The sequence below is a fragment of the Octodon degus genome, unplaced genomic scaffold (assembly GCF_000260255.1).
Source record: "Octodon degus isolate 3935 unplaced genomic scaffold, OctDeg1.0 scaffold00292, whole genome shotgun sequence".
Lineage (NCBI taxonomy): Eukaryota > Metazoa > Chordata > Mammalia > Rodentia > Octodontidae > Octodon > Octodon degus.
Window position 1 is genome coordinate 1,524,041 of NW_004524868.1, and position 14,077 is coordinate 1,538,117.

Below are 14,077 nucleotides of genomic sequence, written 5' to 3' on the forward strand. Positions count from 1 at the left end.
AGGGAGAGAAAAAATTTAGAATATCATATATCCAATAAAGAAAGTATTACGTACTACACACATACATGTACTAGTAAACTAAAAGTGAAATAAAAGTCTCTGGTAATGTAGACTCATTGTGTGATATGCAGCTTTTTTAAGAAAATTTCATCACCTGAACTTTTCTTTCACAGTTCTGAGCTATCAACGCCTCACCCTTCAGTCTCATTTATACTAATATTCCTTTCCTATGACTACTTAGAATTTATCTAAGCATACTCATGGTATTCTTTAAACTACACTTAAATCCTCAGATTAATATAAAATTTCTGTATTTTCTAGGTGTGCTTCTATTACAAAATATCAAACTCTTCTATATTTTTTTCAAAATTCCATGTGTCCTTACTCCCACTTTTCTTAAAGGAATCCTCAAATGCTCTTTTCTAACATCACTGACACCATTAAGCACAATATCATTTTATAATTTAAATACATTAATTTCTCATTGCATCCAGCATTGATCTGGTGGTACAGAACTTCATGTCCTTCAAAAGTTTGAATGTACCCAGGTGTTTCTTGGAAATAATGTAGAAAATCTTTTTTATATGCAACAGTCAAATGAGAACCTATGACTCAGGATTCATCCACATTTCTGAGGCCATTCTTTCCAAGTGCAAATAATACTAGCATCTCAATCTGCAAAGATTTGCCACTTTGAAATAGCTCTGAACTCTTAAGTGATTTTTTTGTTTAATCCTACCTTCAGTGCCTATTTATGGACTGACATAGTGAAAAATGGTGTGTCAAGCTAATACATAACAAAACACTCAATTTGACCATAAAAACTGACACTATATTCAATTCCTCCCTTTAACAAATTCATTGCTGTGGAAGGGAAAATTTGAAGTAATGTCTAGTTATTTTACTCTTATAAACTAGAGACCATACAAATAATGAAATAAATCAAACCCACATGTGTAAACATTATATTGTTTCTCAAATGTAAGAACCTCAATATATGAATAAAACCTGAAGGGTACAATAGATATTGTGATTGAGAAAGAAACTGTTCAAATGGAATGAACAACTGGGATGATGGAAAGGAGGAAAGAAAGAAGAAAGGGAAAAATAAATATTCATGTATATATAAAGGTTAGCTAGGATAATTATACTGCTGATTTCTGCTGATCTATGGAAAGGAGTAGTTAAGGCTTAAATTTATTTTTCTCTCTCTTCTTGTTTACTTTTTGAAATGATTTTATATGCTTGTATCTAGTAATGTGAACAGAAAATTTGAAGGCAACAAAAATATGCAAAATAACAACCACTATTGAATTCCTATTGTTTTGCTTAAGAAAATTCTGTATTATTCCTATTTTACTATTTTTTATTCTCTTATTAAAAATTGGAGAGCTGGCAGAATAGCTCAGTGAACTAAGCACTTGTTTAGGTAAGTGCTGGGGCACCGCATGTCATGCAGGCCCCAACCCTGTGTGCCTGAACTGGCGATGGAGTCCAGGCATAGTGGTGCATGCCTTCAATCCCAGCACTAAGAAAGCAGAAATCAGGAAGATCTCTATGAGTCTGAGCTGGGTAGTTAGAGCTTGCCAAAATAAAAAAAAAATTGGTACCAGGCTGGGGAGAAAGCTCAGTATCCTAAGTGTCTACCTGGAACACACAAGGTCATGATTTTGATACCTGGTACCAAAAGTAAATAAATAAATAATCAAATAAATAAGACTTTGTTGTGAAATACAAAAGTATATTAAAAAACAAAACTGTAAAATGTGGCTGGAGACCAGGCTGTATAAGTGTTAAGATGCTGACCACAGTGTTCTCTAGATTCACAGTCTCTCCAGACAAGATAAAGCTGCAGATGGAAGACATTGAATATTCAAGGGTAATAACAAATGGTCAACATTACAGATCAAACTGTTCTCCTAATTAGCAATATATGCTGCCTTTGTTCTAACTTCTTTCGTGGGCTTTTCTACTGTCCACTTTATGCAACCTCCAAGTCCAAGGAAACCTAATAAGTACTAGCTGTGCGAAGTTCTCTTTACCCATGGAGAGTTTTGGACTTCCAGGATTACCACCCAAAATCATACTACTTGTCTTTTTTTCTTTAACACTTTGCTATAACTTGTTTTAGGATGTTGAGGAGTAGGTCAAGTCCCTGATAAAACTTAACTTTAATTGACATGATATTAGAATAATCTTTCTTCTTAGGTATGATCTAAGGAAAAGAAAAAACAGCAGAGGAGGTTAAAAAGGGAAAGTGAATGAATTCCATCATGGTAGGAGCACTCTATTGAGAGACTCACAGTCTTCTGCAACACATATGTTCCCTATTTCCCAGTGGTCATTCACTTAATTCCATGAAACTTTCGATGCACCAAGGCGGTGGACAACACACTGACCATACCTGAGAAGATGACTCCCGCATCATTCTCATGACTGCAGTAGGTGTTGTTCCAGCCAAGAGAAGGGCAATTCCACACATAGGACTCTTGCCCTGTGCATCTCAGGCTTTCAAGCCATATGGGCCCAGATCCAGGCCCAAACTGAGCAGAGTTTACAGCCTCCACCGCTGATCCACAGCTCAGCTGTTTGCATACTATTTTTGCTTCAGGTGTGTCCCACCACCAATCACAGATGGTTCCCCAGGAGTTCTGGTAAAGGACCTCTACTGTGCCAGCACAACGATGGCCACCATTTATCAGGCGGAGCTGTGGGATCTCTGAGAAAAAAGAATCATATTAATGCTTACTTTTATGCAGAAAATTAGACTTTTGTGTTTTCTTCGATCCTCTCAATCAACTGTTAATGCACTGCTTTTGCTGTACATAGCTTGCTGGGTAAGACTTAAACATACTGTATCAGAGCAGCACCAGGGCCTGGATTCTGACAGAAACAAAAATGATGAGATTACTAGGATTAAAAAGAATAAGAGATAGAAGTAAACAGAAAATGACCCAGTGAGAAAGACCACATTGAATCTAAGCAATGCCCCACCAGAATGCGCCTCTTCATTTGTAGGGTTGTGCATGAGATATGGGGAAAATATGTGGAGAATGTCAGGTTGCTTACCCTGACTGGTTGACAATGGCTTTTACTGGATGAATTCTAAGAGGCACTAGAAGGGACCTGCACTTGAGTTTGATTTCTTTTTCATTAACTAATATCCACTGATAAGATAGAAGAATTATAGCCCAGAAAATTAAGTTACTACTGTAATCAACTGGGATGAGCTCATCAGAAGATAAAATGGGCATCCAAGCATTGAGGAAAAATCAAATTGATCTTATTGATAAGTCATTAGGAGTAAGAAGAAATAATCATAAAGCACTGTAGGAATGCAGGACTCACTCAACAATATTCCACTTATAAAAAATCTAGGTTTCAGAGTCTATGTGTATGTACCTGACTAAAGATATTCTTCCTTTCAGTATATTGGAAAATCTTGTAGGACACAGTTCCCATGATATAAACATTGGTCAGGTTCCTCTGAGAACCATACAAAATTGCTGATTCAGACTAAACAAATATATATGCTACTTGGATTTCTCCACCTGAGTTGTTATTATTCAAACATTAGTATTTACTTGTCTGAGGAAGATATAGTTTCATCTATTCCTAACCCTTTTTCTGTGAAGAGGTAGATTATGTCCCTCTTCTGAAAACATTAGAGCAAAAAATTTAAAATAAGGAACTGCTTTATCACTATCATATATTTTCTTCATGAGAAAATGAGCAGAAGGATAATTAAAGGAGGACAAGGTGGGATTATTAGTGTATGCATGTAATCCAAGTCCATGAGAAGCTGAGGCAGGAGGACTGTCAGGAGTTCCAGAACAGCCTGAACTACATGGTGAGATCATGTCTGAAAAAAGGGTGGGGTAGGAAAGCAAAAAGAAGGAAAACAAGAAAGGAGAAGCAGTAGAAGAAATACCGAATGATCATGAAGGAAGGTGAAAATCCTTATTAACCTCACCTGAACAGACAACCTCCACAGCTGCACCATGCTGGCAGCTGCCTCCAGCACAAGGCACTCTGGGGCAAAACCAGAGCTCAGGCTCCTGCCCCCTACACTGGAACCCTTCATCCCAGACCTTCTCACTGGCATTTCTGGACATGTTCCCTTGAACAGACACAGCCTTGCCACACCCCAGCTCTGCACAGATGACCTGGGCACTGGACAGTGTGAAGTTCACATCAGACACTGGAGTCCACTTCCCTCCAGGATTCACTTCCATTTGCCCTGAGCAGGATCTATCTTGTCCAGATAGTCTCAGAAATCCTAGAACAGAGAAAATAAATTCATTAAATATCCATGATACAGACTTAGAATTTCTAAAGACATGCTAGAAGTGATGGTGTGAAAGACTTCCCTTTCCCAAAATTGGGTCATAGGAAGATTTGTAAACTTGTGTCAGAAAGTGCTTTACATAATATAGTGGTTGCAGGCAAATTCAGGAGGAATTTACAGGCTTAGCTCAGACTGTCTGTCACCTAATTACTTACATTCAAATGTAAAGTTATATATGCTTTTAAATGAACTTATTCTTTTATATACTAAAAGAAAACTCATGTATGTCTAAAATATATATCTATATGCAATCTTCTTTATTTTCTACTATCTATATTTGTCCACTGAATGTGATCTCAGTTAAGATAGATTAGGCTTCATTATTCACTGTTTTATCCCTAGAAAATTTCAGTTCCTGGACATAGATCCCAAATAAATTAATATTTAACCAATTAGAACAATTTCAATGAATATTAAACCTTAGAATCTACATTTATTTCCCATTTAGACATGAAAAAGAGTTGTATGATTCAGTGTAAGACAAAGTGTCAGGGATTTGTGACTAAGATAAGGTGTTTTCATATTTCCCATTACAAAATTCAGAGGAAAATTGGGGAGCTCGATAGTAGTAATGACAAGATATGAAAATTTTTCTTATTTTGTTTTTAAGGACTTATCTTGTCCATCTTTAGTGGAGTTTAAAGAAACACTGAGACATTTTTCTACAAAAATGATCAGGAACTGATTTGAACAGCAAGCTCAGAGCTCTGGGGAGGCATCTGTCTATAGGCATGGACACTACATGACAATGAGTAAATTTAGTGAGGATATTCAGAAGGCATTGCATTCTCAAGAGAAAAACACTTTCACTTCTGTTTTCTTTCTACAGTGTGTCACAAAAAATTACTAATTTATCTTCTTAAAATGGGTATTTGAATCTAATTAGACATGTTTCTATATCTCTTTGAGGCTAATGTAGTAAATCAAAACCTGAAATCCCAAAGTGCTTATATAATGTTATTTGAAACCATATCATCACTGGAGTATAATGATGATAATGCACCTTACATGAGAAGTTATCATTCACATACAAAATCCTAAATATAAGTAACTCATTTTTACGGCCTTGTAGATGTAGGGAGCACAAGTCCTATAGTGCTGTTGTTAAAACCAAACTTAGATAAGACATATTTTGACAATAGTACATACAGTATTGACCATCACAGCTCCTCCTTCAATGATCTACCTGGGTCCCTCTGCACATTATAGGTCACTCTGACATGATCTGTGGAAGCCACCAGTTCTATAACCCTGAGTCAGAGCTTCTGGCTTAGATACACAAATATGACTTCTGTGTCACTATTTCCTCCACATTTTGTCATTGGACATGGTATATTTCTAACTCCCAAGAAGACAATGGAAACTTTTAATTAAAATCAGATAGAACAAGCTGTTAGCTAACTTCTGAGAATATCCATTGAGATATGTGACTCTGTGTGTCCTGTACAAGTTGAACTATTAAGAAGGTGTGAGAAAATGACTGGCAATATAATACAAAATCTTGCAGGGATCTTTTGTATGATTTCCATTGACAAAATTAGGAAGGTACTAGAGAATGAAATGATCACTAAGCACAGTTTGAAATTTCACTGTTGTACTCTTACCAACCAATGAGATGAGACCAACCTCCTATGGTAGTGATGCTGAACATTTTGAAGATAAGTGCCTAGACTGTAACCCAAGCCCATTAATTTATCATAAAGAGATAAACTGCAATTAAACCTGAATACTGATGTATTTGTTTGTAAACCACAATGAATAGATTCACATCATTTAAGGTAAAACAAAACAAGTAACATGCATGTCATAGGTTTGGAATCAGTTTCCTATACTTGAGAAGAATAAAAATGTAGAGAATCTTTTCTAGTAATGATGGAAGTGCTTTCAACAAAGAATATTTTATCTACAAATCTGTAAGTGAAGGAACTCTGAATATTTGTGTCTGAATCTTAAATAAGACTTACAGCTTTGCATAAATTTCTCAGGAATTTGTTTAATAATGTCCCATGTGCCTATGTAACAGTTGTGCAAAATAAAATCTCATGGTATACATAGAGAAACACTCAATCTCACCAAGATAAATACAGTTTCCTGTTTTAGTTCCGTACCCTAATGTTGCAATGGGTGTGTGTGTGTGTGTGTGTGTGTGTGTGTGTGTATGTGTGTGATTTTGTGTGGACTTGCAATGCTATGTAAACAAAATTATGATACTAGATTTTAGTTGGCATGATACTATAACACATTATCCTTTTAGGAACAACCACAAGAAAAGGATAAAAACTCCTAAACCTGATTAAAACTCCTAAACCTAAGTGAAGTCTATCAAAATCAGCTGCTGTGCACAGTCAGCATGTGGATGTACCTATAGATTTCTGGACACTGCCCACTTTATCCTAGAGATCACAACCTACTTCTCTGAATTATCTATTAACCCTGACAGTTATAAAATTCACTGACCATACCTGTGCAGAAGACACCTGCGTCCTGCTCGTGACTGCAGTTATGTGGGCCCCATCCCCAGGAAGGACACTTCCACACATGGGACTCATTTCCTGTGCAATTCAGGCCACCCAGCCAAATGGGCCCTGATCCAAATCCAAAAAAATAACCAATGGTATAATCAATGTCCTGTCCACAACCAAGCTGTCTGCATACCACACATGCTACATTCCCTTTGTCATCACAAATGGTACCCCAGGTACCCTGGTAAAGAATCTCCACTCTTCCAGCACAGCGGTTATTTCCATCTCTCAGCTGGATCTGGGGGCTGTCTGAGGAAAGACAATCAAGTAAATGGTTACTTTTATGTAGAGAATATAAAAGGTTTTCTTGTCTTGTAGGACATCCTCAAATAGGAAATTAACAGCATTCTGTTTTCAGGATGCAGAACCTGCTGGGTCATTTATACAATCACTGATCTAGGACAGCAATCTGGGTCTTATTCCTACTTAAAAGAAAATAACAAAAGGTTTAATAGAATCAGAAAATGAGAAATGAAATAAAACTGAAAATTAACTAGTGAGTAGCCTCACCTGAAAGCTGATACATACATACCCCAGAATTAGCCTTCTGGCATGTTCTGCAAAAGATATGAGGAACAATCTGTAGAATCATCAAATTCCCAACTCTAAGTAGTTAAATAGGGTGTTTCATTGAATTACTTCTGAAGTCACTATAAAAAATCAGCACCTGGGCTGATTTCATATACACTACCAAAAGTTAGTGTAACTTATTTAAGAGTTAAGGAAATTGGAGTATAAGGAATGAAAATATTGGAGTATGTTGCTGTTGTTTTTGTTGTTCTTGTTGGATAAGTTTTATTTCATTTTATTTTAAAGAGGAAAAGCAAAAGCAAAAGCAAATTGAAAAAAGACAGAAACAGGGTAACATACAACAATATATATGTTGCACATTTTCAGAACAAGAATAGCTAATTAACAATAGCTATATTATCTATTTTTATCTTTAAATCTATTACTCATATTAGCAGATATAGTTAGTAAAGATTGGGGAAATGACGGAGTATTTGTGCTTCCTTTCAAGAAATCTTTTTTTCTTTTCTTTTTTTTTAATTTATTTTAAAGAGAATATAATCATTGACAAGACATTAGGAATGGTATACATTTAGTAGACTAAAGTGAGAGGCATTCAACCATGCGTTTGGTGTTACATATTGCTGTTCTCAATGTAGTTGCTCAGATCACAGATACTGAGTTAGTCAAGGTGAAAATTCTAAACATTAACTGATATATTAAAAAAACAAATAGGAATTATGACTGCAATCATCTCAACCATCCTACATGAATACTTGCAAAACACATTAGAGTTTTGAATGTGGCCAAGTCCCTCAGAAGCCCCACCAAGCAACCATATAGCCAGGACAAGTCAAAACTGCTATTTTGGGAGCAGTCATTCACATCTGAAAAGTAAAGTATCATTAAGCAGCTCATAGCTTACCCAAGAATGTTTCACTTCTGAAATTAGGATTCAGAATTCAGAACTGAATACTTCTTTATAAAAGTATATAAAGAAGTTTACATTGCAACTATATAGGAGAGATGTTGGATGACATTGACACTGAATAGATGTCACAAAAAATCATAGAATATGGCTTGTTATCCCCTATATATGTATTCTTTGCATTGACATCTCCCTGGAGTTATTAGTACACAATATTTGAAAATTGCTGCCACCTTGGGGAAATTAAGTATTTTTACCCTACCTCAGAGCAAAGATTGGTTGTATTCCTATTCTGAAATCACTGCAGCTGAAAAGTTAATAAAACAGTATGTATATTATTATTATCTTGTTACACATGTGAAGAAAGTAACATAAAGAGATATCAAATAAGGGTGATTAACACTGCCTTTTAAATAAATACTAGAGATTAAAATTAATAACATTTACCCATCCTAAAGAGTGAGGATATTCACACTAGACTGATGTTTTTGCTTGGAATAGTTTAAAAGGTTGGAAACAAGAGTTATTACTATGATTTGGAAAGAGCAAAGAGTAGATTAACTGAAATTTGTCACTTTACTCTTTAGCAAACATTCCTTTACTTCTCTTTCACTAGTATAAACATAAGAACATAACTGCTCCCCAACTTTCTAAGGTTTCCACAGGATTACATGGCATAGGGACTCTGTTCACCAAGCTCACATACAGTGTCTGGAGACTCATGCAGGTAAGGTGACTTCCTTACTAACATTGCACAGGTGTTGAGGAGAATAGTCTGTGGTCTAAATATAGAAGTAATGACTGATCATGCAAACCAATGAACGTAAGAGGCAGAAAACTCACACTGAATGGCCCAGAATCCAAGGCCAATGCAGCAGCCAGGGAGAGTGTGAATTCTTTGACTTTTAGCACACTGATGAACCAGACAGAGAAAGTGGAATAAATGTGAGCCTGCTACAAACGTTCAGACCACACACTTCACAGATTGTAAAATCCTTAAACCATTTCACACAAACTGAGAAAAGAATGATCATCACTCTAAAAATCAGACTTTATTTTTTAATGATTTTATTGAGAAACAAATAGCAATGAGACAGTTTCAAAACCATTTAGTAGGACAGTTTCATTTATTAATACATTGCATGTTGTTGTCTTAGTTCTTATTCATTGTACAAGATACAGACATGATGTCCTGTCCACAAATACTAGTAGAACAAACCATTCTATTCATTGAATTAAGAAAATGTAGCTGTACATCTAACCTAACTATTTTGAATATACAGATACAAAATGGTTATTTATTTGTATCCCCCTTTTTGTTTACTTTTGTCAGAGAGGGGTACTCAATTGTCATTCAGATATTATAGGTGTGTGAATTCAGCCAAATATTCTAATATAGTGCAGTAGTCCATAATAGTAGTAGGTTTTCCATAAGACTGGCAATGTCTGAATTTGTTGAATTGAGCCTCTTACAGATCGTCATACTAATATGGATTTACTTTTAATACTTGGTTTTTAGACTTTTCTGCTGGATGATTAAGACCAAGTTAAAACAAGACTTATATAACTAAAAATGTAATTTTTGTATCTGACTAGGTAATCAAATTCCCTCAGTATTTACCCTGAAGTCATGTACAGCACCTTGTAGATCTTTTGTCAGTGTCAGCCATCTGGATTAGTCACAAGCATTGCCTGACCAATTTGCTCTCTGTGAAAGCCTGACAGAATGTTTTCTCTCCATGTGAATCTGCTTAAGTACAATCTACGTCATCGATCACTTTCCTCTGTGACCCCAGAATCTACTTGATCAGAAAACTTGGGACACAACTGAGTTACATGATGTTAAAGTACAGATTCCTGTATGTCCTGAGTGTTCACTGACTTTGAAAGGCTAGAGCCAAAATGTTGGTTGTCCTTACAGCCCTTTTTTCTCTAATTTCTGGTCTGCAAACTTAGGTTGTTAACCCTCCAGAAGAGAAGCTTATTGTTATTAACCTACAACATAAGCATTTGTGTTTAACCTCACTATCTGTCTGAATATCAAACATCTCAGGTATAACATGGAACAATTATTTTCCATTTTCTATTCATATGTTAACATTAAAGTCCCCACACAATAAGAAAAAAATTTAAAAATACAAAATATTTTTAAACATAAGAATAATTACATATTTTGATGCAGAAGTTTAAAACTCTAACCATGTACAGCATTGTAGCAGGACAGTTCTGTGACATTTATTTCTTCTCCCTTATTTTCATTAATTATCTTTTATTAAAAAAACAAACATTTATTCGAGAGACAGAATGGTAGTAAGTGTAATATCATGACAAGTGGTACATATTTAGAAGACCAGAATGGCAGGCATACCAAGCATGACCCTACAATTACACATTGCCATCTTCAGTGCAGTTGCTTGATTCACAGGTATCAACACATATAGCTAGTCAGGGTGAAAATCCTACCAATTAACAGCTAGCCTCAAAAACTTGCTGAAGATTCTCAGGATCATTGCCTTACCCCTCTCGTACATATAAATGTATAGCTTTGCCCCTGTCATGTTTCCTAGCTTTTTTCTTTGCCCTCTCTTTGTTGTCTAACCCTCAAATTCTCACTTTCCTTTCAAGTGCGTTATAACTTTCTATTTTTATTTCTTGTTTTGAGTTCTTATACTAGGGAGACTATATGCTATTTACACATGTATGTCTGGTTTATTTCACTTATAAGTATACCTTCAAGTGGCATCCACTTAAATATGAAGCCTTCGAGTTTATCATTCTTTATAGCTGAGTAATACTCCATTGTGTAAAAAATACTACATTATTTTCATCCATTCTTCAGGTGACATGCATCTTGGTGGCGTCCAAGATTTGGCCATCAAAAATTGTGCTGCTATAAACATGGGTACACACATATCACTATGATATGACCTTTTCAGTTCCTCTGGGAAAATTCCCAGTAAGGGTATAGCTGGTTTGAATGGAATTTCCAGTCCTAGTTTTTTAAGGAGTCTCCATACTGATTTCCACAATAGTTGTACCAGTCTACATTCCCACTAGCAGTGGAGAAGGGTTCCTGTTTCCTCACAGCCTCTCCAACATTTGTTGTTGGTTGATCTCTTTATGATAGCCATTGTTTCTCCGGTGAGATGGTATCTCAGTGCTGTTTTAATTTGCATTTCATGGATGATGAGTAATGTAGAACATTTTTTCATATATTTATTTGTTTCTTTAATTTCATCCTCTGAGAAGTGTGTGTTCATCTTGGATGCCCATTTCTGGATTGGGTATTTAAATTTTAGGCCCCTACTGATTTTCAGATCTTTATACATTCTAGTGTTGGAGATCAAGTCAGGCACTATGAGTACCCTAGCAGGGTGCTGTACCATCTAGCCTTACTCCTGTATTGTGTGTGTTGTTGGAAAATGCCTGACAAACATACCATTTTGGTTAAGTCATGGACTTTGATGCATGCTTTACTTTTAACAAATTTCTTCTTTCACTTTTCTAAATGTTGACTTTCTTTAGTGCACCTATTCAGTACACAATGATAACACACACTGTGGGGAACCAGTGCATGTACAAAATATCTTCACTTGTGTTAAGAGATTAAAAATAATTTTACAAATTGAAAATGATACAGAATTTCACTAAAAAATAATAATAATGCAGCAATGGTTATTATTTTGCATTTATAATTGTAGATTTGTTTATATCTCCTTTTATTTATAGCAATTATTGTACCACATATTTTATGGGTCTGTTACTTGGTGACACATGTTAAGTACTGCTGTGCCTCCTTGGTGAATTAAACCTTTCACAACTCTACACTTTCTCTCTCCCTGGAAACTTTTTTCTCAAACGTCAACTAACTGTGGTATAAATACAGCCATTCCTTGTAGACTGGTGCAACTGTTATGAAAATCAGTGTGAAGATTCCTCAAAAAACTAGAACTGGAAATCCCATTCAGTCCAGCTTTCCCCCTACCGATAATTTACCCAAAAGAACTGAAAAAGTCATATTAAAGTGCTATATGTTCACCAATGTTTATGGCAGCACAATTTGTCTCAACCAAATCTTGGAAGCAAACAAAATGCCCATCACCTGAGAAATGGAAGAAAAAGATGTGGTATTTTTATAAAACAGAGTATTACTCAGCTATAGAGCCTTCATATTTAAGTGTATGCCACTTGAAGATATACTTATAAGTGAAATAAACCAGACCACATGTGTAAATATTGTATATTCTTCCTAGTGTAAGAACTCAAAACAAGAAAGAAAAATAGAAAATTATAACACAATTAAATGGAACGTGAGAATTTATGAACTAAACAACAAAGAGAGGGCAAGGAGAAACACCAGCAAACATGGCAGAAGCAAAACCATATATTTATACACACAAGATTGATAAGGAAATGGTCCTAGGAATCTCCATCAGGTTTTTGAATCTAGCAGTTAATTGGTAGCACTCACATTCTGGCTGAATGTATATGCTGATACCTGTGAACTAAGGAACTACACTGAAGATAACAGTGTGTAATACTAGAGTCATGGTTGGAATGCCTGTCATTCTGATCTTCCAAATTTATACTACTTCTAATGTCATATTAATTACTGCTATACTCTTTCGTGTAGATGTTTGTTTTAAAAAAGTAATAAATAAAAATAAGAGACAAGAAAAAATGTCATAGAACTATCCTACTACAACATTGTATATGGTTAGATTTCTAAATTTCTGTGTAAAAATATGTAATTGCTTATTTCTACATTTTTTATTTTTTATTTTTTTAACTTTTTTCACATTCACTAAGGATTTAAAGTTTAGTATATCAATGATTGATGAAAAATACCTGTTTCATGTTATGTATAAGGCATTTGATATTCAGTCAGATACTGATGTTTAGCTCAACTGACTATGTTATAGAGTAATAATATCATTAAGCTTCTTTTTGGGATGGTTAACAACTTAAGTTTGCAGACCAAAAATTAGAGGAAAAAAGGGGCTACAACGATAGACAACATTACTGCCATGGCCCCTCAAGGTCAGCGAGGACTCAGGACATAACAGAACCTGTCCTGTAACATCCTGTTACTCAGTGTTATCCCAAATTTTCTGATCAAGGAAATTATGAGGGCACAGAGGAAAGTAATTAACTATGTAGAGTGTGACTAAAGAGAGTCACCTAGAGAGAAAACATTCTCTCAGGCTTACACAAAGAGCAAATTGTTCAAGCAATGGCCGTGACACTTCCACCTGTCTGATACTGACAAAGGATCTGCAATCTGCTGTACAGGGTTTCAGGGTAAATCCTGAGGGGATTTGACTGACCTTGTCAGAAACAAAAGGTATGCTTCTTTTTATATAGATTTTGCTTTATCTAGTTCTTAACGATCCAGCAGAAAAGTATAAACAGGAGGCATAAAAAGTAAAGCCATTTTAATATGCTGAGCTGTATAAGGCTCAAGTCAAAATTTTCTGACATTGCCAGTTAAGCTGATAACCCACTACTGTCATGGACTACTGGACTATACTGGATTATTTTGCTGAATTCACACAGTTACAATATTTAAATAGCAATGGAATACCCATCTCTGACAAAACTGAGCAAAAAAGGGGGATATAAATCAGAGACCATTTTGTACTAAAAAAAAAAAGAAAAAAAAAAACTTTCTCTTAGTTAAATGAGGAAAGATTTGTATTAATAGTGTTTAGACAAGATATCATGTGTGCAGTTTGTACTTTGAATATCTACTATGAAGACAATAATATG

At 35.3% G+C, this 14,077-nt stretch overlaps 1 pseudogene; it reads right to left on the minus strand.

Moving 5' to 3' along the window:
• Positions 1–14,077, minus strand: part of LOC105740889 — a 145,375-nt pseudogene that overhangs the window by 30,884 nt on the left and 100,414 nt on the right.